Here is a 6,000-nt window from a genome sequence, read left to right as displayed (position 1 = left end):
TGACGGTAGCCATTCTAACTTTATCACTGTCATCTTTTCTTTCCCTTTTTCTTTTAGGTTCACCTCTATCAAGGCTGCTATGTAATTACATCTTTTGTTGTAGTCATTCATTTTCCAGTAGTCTTCAAACACTGCTTCACGGACATTGTCTGGTATTTTTTCAGCACACTTGTTTCTGCATAAATCTAAACTTTCCGACTTTCTTGCTTTTACTACTTTTCCTTTGTTTGTTTTATACTCCAAACCTTGATTTCTTAAATTTTTTCTTTCATTTCGGCTTTCATTTTTCAAACCTCTTTGTCTCACTTTTCCACTTTTAGTAAGTGGAGTTTCATTTATTTCTATAAAAGTCTCTTCAAGGCCTCCATGATCGGACTGAATATCGCTAGCCTCTTCAGCTGCTCGAGGTAAAGTTTTTTCTTCAGTTGGTCGGACTGTTTCTAAATTAAACACCTTAGCCGGAAGTAGTACAGTGTAAGTCTTACTCACCATCTTTTTTCTTCTCTTACAAAAAAATTGTGTTTCATCTCCTGACAATCCTCTATCTGGTCTTCGTCCGGATTGTAGTCTCTGTCTACATCTGAGTCATCAGAATTAAATAGATCCATAAGTTCAGGTGGCAAGCTTGGGGCAGGACTTGAGTCTGAAAAAATATAATAAAGTGTCTGTTAATTTTAGATTTACTTACTTATTTTAAGTGGATTTTTAAAAATTATTTCACTTGTAAAAAATTACATACTTTAAATCTTTAATTTATAGCCTAATGATTAAAATTTAAATTAAATCGGAATTATTCAGATGGCAAAAAGTATACGACCACCACGTGGTTCCGAATCCCGGATCATGAGACTGTGAGCCTAAAACGCTACCCCTGAGCCAAACGTGCATGTTGAAATAGTTCAACGATAGACAATCTAGACTTATACAATGCAAAAAAATATGAACAATGTTGGGGGAATTCCATTACATTAGACAAACTATTCTTTATGTACAGTACAGTAAATACTATATACGTATTTCAAAAGAAAAGAATGAAACTAATGTTTTAATGATAACTTCAATGAAAATTTTACTTTATATTGCATAATTTCTGAACAATTAACTAGTTGTTTATTGTAAAAAAGTCATTAGCAATTTAATTATTTTACATTAATTTATAATAACAAAATACTTACCTTTGCTTTCTTTATCTGGTTTGAAGTTGTCATCTGTGCTTTTACCTGCACCACACATTTCCAAAATCCTCTTAGATCTTCATGACATGATGGTAAACTAACTTGTACACTACACTTCACATTAACCAACAAACTATTAGGTAATGATGATTATTATATGCTTGTTTTCCAGAGTATGGTCAATACAACTACTGAAAACTAAAGTAGTCAAATCAGGCTTTAAACAGTGTAAAGTGTGTTAACTTAATAAATAAATTAGTGAAGAGTGCGTTAAGTCACAAATTGCTTGGACTTAACACACTAAACACAAATAGACCTTCAGCAGTATAGTTTGAGTAAAATGTGACCATGGACTAAACACACTTTACACAATCAAAATTGTTCACTTTTTACTTATACCATTGGCGCACAAGTGAATAACCTGTTTATTATGTGAAATTGGACTTATCACCCTATACACAAACGTAGATATCATTGTTCTGCATGCGGGTGTAGCAATAACTCATTTTGACCAATTTTGGACTTAACACTCTTTACGCAGCTCACAGAATTGTTATTTGTTAGTTTTATATCACCCACTGAAGTACGTCAACATATTTAGATTGTTGTAATAATATACATGTTTTGTTACAGTGCTGGATCTGTTCATTTTTGTAAGGGGAAATGCTGAGAAATATAAAATCTGTATAACGACTAAATTATGTGAGTTGGCAGATATTAAAACACAACTTCTTTAATATAAATACTTATAAATTCGCTGGAATATTCAGATTTAATTTTTACATTGTTAAAAGAAGGTAAACATATTGGATACAAAAACAAACTAATTATCAATAATATTATATATGACCATCTTGGTTGTCTCATGTGTATGAATTCTTTTTTTTTTTTGATGGTGTGATTTGTGTCTGATTGTCTGGGTGCCCTGTGTAAGTGTTTCAGTTTCATTTATTCACATTAGTTATTTTTCTCGATTATCTCTTATTGGCCATGTTTTATTGATTGTTTGTCTCGATTTTTTTGTTAACTTAGAAATTAGGCCCTACGTTCTAAATTTATAAGCAAACGTGAGATGAGAAAACATATTAACTAACAGGTAATTAATTGACTGTTGATAGGGGATAGTGTATTGTCACTGACAAGCAATTAACCTTTTAAATAAGAATAACGTTGAATCTTACCTCAATGCCATGTCTCAAAAAACAAAAGTTTACTCTAATATTGAATCTTTTAATGCCGACTTTAATCAACCAAAATATTTATTCGTGCTTCATCAGAGCATTAGAAGTGTAAGAAAGAACTTTGATTTGTTTGCGGCGGTCGCCAATGGGTTTACTGTACAGCCCGATATCATTATATTGACTGAAGCATGGCGATCCACTGAGAATGACGCCTCAGTGTTTTCACTTGACAGATACAATATGATAGCTGTTGGCAGTACAAACAGATGTGGCGGAATAATAGTTTATTATAAATCTAACTTAAGATGTCAGCTCCGAGAAGTCAGTTTGCGAGGAGCTGATTCGTTGTTGGCGAGTTTTACCCTTAGTAATAATTATACATTTTTTATCTTAGCAATCTATAGGTGAAATGTCAATATCTGATTTCTAGAACATTTTAAGATATGTTTGGATTGAATAGGCGGAAGTAATGTTTTTTGTCTGGGAGATATGAACATTAATACTAAGCTTGATAACAATCATATCGATAACTATACAGAGATTACGAGTAGTTTCGGGTTTGAGCAGTAAATTGACGTCGATACTAGGGTTACTGACACTACCACTATATAGCTGTATAGATCATGTCCTGTTTAGAACTCAGCGGCCTACCGCGGCTATTCCAACTGTCATAGACTCGTTAATTACGGATCATCGCACTATCTGCCTGTCTGTATGTGTAGACAATACTGAAAAAAAATAATTTGCTTAGTACGCGTAGATATTCCACTGACTTAAAACTGCTAAACAATCTGTTAAGAGCTTGAATCTTGGGATAGTGTATTTATGAGCAGTGATGTAAACAGCTCGTTCAATAAGTTTATTGATATTATAAACGAGGCGATCGCCCTCTCTAAAATTAAGATAAAAAATAAATTCAACGTAAATAAATCTAAAAAATTGAAACCATGGATGACAAATGGTCTTCTTAAAACTATGGCTAATCGAGATAGACTGCTTAAATTATTAAAATGCAAGCCAACCAATGAGAGATTAAAAATTAAATTTGAAATTTTTAGAAGGAACATTGAAAACTGGATTAAAGACGCTAAAAAGCGATATTACAAGGGGTTGTTTGATAAATGTTCAAATAACCCACGTCAGCAGTGGAATATAATTAACAAATTGAGTGGTCTTGTCACAGCGATGAAATCTGTTGACAAAACATTAACACTAGAGATAGGCAATGAATTGACAAGTAATCAGCAACAAATTGTGGATGAATTTAACACATTTTTCATTAGTGGACCTACTGATCTAGCTGCCTCACTTGAGCAACCAAATGAGCACCAAAGACTTGACCATCAGAAGTTGTACAGGACTAACTCGCCTCCTCATTCCATTTTTTTGGCTTCCTGTGGCAGAAAATGAATTAGTAAAATTGATAAACTAGATATCTGGAAATAGGCACCTGGTGCTGATTCTGTCTCTAGTTTCATAGTAAAAATATCTCATTAGTTCCAGTTCTAACACATATTTTTAATGAGAATTTGAGTGAGGGGGTGTTTCCTTAAAAACTAAAAATTGCCAAAATTGTGCCTGTGTTTAAGAAAGGACAAAGTACGTCCGTCGAAAACTATAGACCAATATCATTACTTTCAGTTTTTTCAAAATTATCAGAAAAAATCGTTAAATCAAGACTTATGCCATTTTTAGACCATTATAACTTTATAGCTTCAACACAATTTGGTTTTAGAACACGGAAATCGCTCTACAAAATGTCATATCACAAATTAAATTAAATTTGAATAATCCAAAAAGTTCCAAAGCATCAGGTTTGTTTTTATATATCATCAAGGCCTTTGACACAGTCAACCATGAGCTGTTACTAAAAAAGCTGGATAGGGCGGGAGTGCGTGGTGTAGCTCATGAGTGGTTCAGATCATACCTCCGTGAGCGAAAACAGTTTGTTTGTATTGGTGGCTATAAAAGCTCGACTAGCTTAATTATGTGCGGTGTGCCGCAAGGATCTGTTTTGGGTCCCATATTATTTTTAATTTTTATTAATTATCTTTATAGAGGCCCCTTTTATGGTAAACTAACTGGGTTCGCTGATGATACAGCTTTATCTTATAGTACCCCAACTAAACGACTTCTGTGGAATTATATACAACAAGATCTATACTATCTTCGATTATGGTTTAGTAACAGTGGTCAGTAACATTAGTAACATTAAATGTTCAGAAATCACTATATATAAATTTTTCATTAACTCAAACTTTCAGTTATGATGAACCTTTGAAGTACCATAATTTGAGCTGTCAACAGAAGAATCAATGTGATTGTGTCACCCTTACTCAGGGCTGTGAAGTACTTGGGACTCCACATTGACGAAAACCTTCTTTGAAAAGTACATGTAAAAACAATTAGAACATATTTACTTATATTTCTTAGAAAATTGTAATTTATTAGACAACTTTGTTAAGTCGATGTATTAATAAAAATGTATTATGCATTTGTTCATTCTAAATTAAACTATGGTCTGTCATGCTGGGGCAGTACATTTAAATCACATTTAAAGAAAATTACAAGTACAAAAATCATTCATCAGAATTATTGTTCGGAAAAATAGACGTGAACATGCTTTTCCGTTGTTTGTTAAGCTAAAAATACTTCCACTGCGGTATCTATATGTTTTTAAAGTGCTATGGTTATTTTTCCAAATTAGTGGTAATCCAGGAGTAACTGTTGATCTGCAAACAACACATGGAGGATATATTACCAGGCAGATCGGCATGATCAGGCCACCGAGAGTAAATAGCTCTTTGCTACAGAAGTCTTTTATATACCTCGGACCCAAGTTTTACAATAGTTGACCTGTTTACATTACAAATTCACCCACAATGAAAACTTTAAAAATCCGTGTCAAGGATTTGCTCTTGAATCATTATACTAATCAATTTGAACAATTGTTTTCTGTATTAAACTAGTTACTAACTACATTTTTCTTAAACAATAATAATAATAATCAAACAAGTAAGACAATATGTTCCTCTAAAGAATAAGTAAAAAGTCAATTAAAAAAAAGTTATAAATAAATTTACTTTTGCGTAAATTATTTTTGCCTCAAAAGTAGTTGCCTCAAGAGAGATACGATCAAATAGATAAAGTAATGATATTACATGAGATAGCGTATGTTTTCATATTGGATGTGTGGGTGTGTGTGTGTGTGTGTGTGCGTGCGTGTGTGTGTGTGCGCGCGCGCGTTTGCCCAGGTTAACAGGAGACAACAATAAAATTCCAAACTGAAAATATTAAATACTGGTGACTCCCACGCAAAAACAGAAGACTGTATCTTCTCTTGCGTGTGTATTTATTCTCTCAGCAGTTCTGCAGCAGTTTATATTTCTGGTTTGTTTAATTCCTATTATATAATTTGTTTTCAATAATATAAAAACACATCCAAATTAGTTAACACGTTATTTGATAAAAAACTAGGTATAGAAGTATAATATTGTTGTTGTTTTGTTATAATTAATTGATTGTGAAGAGACAATAAACGTTTCATTTCATTTCAGTTAACTTATATTTAATACACATGCTACTCTTATTATTTTTTTTTGTAAAGCATACACTATTTTAATACTTAAAAGATAAAGTGCAAC

This window comes from Homalodisca vitripennis, chromosome 4 (genome assembly GCF_021130785.1).
Source record: "Homalodisca vitripennis isolate AUS2020 chromosome 4, UT_GWSS_2.1, whole genome shotgun sequence".
Taxonomy (NCBI): domain Eukaryota; kingdom Metazoa; phylum Arthropoda; class Insecta; order Hemiptera; family Cicadellidae; genus Homalodisca; species Homalodisca vitripennis.
This window is presented reverse-complemented; position numbering follows the sequence as displayed.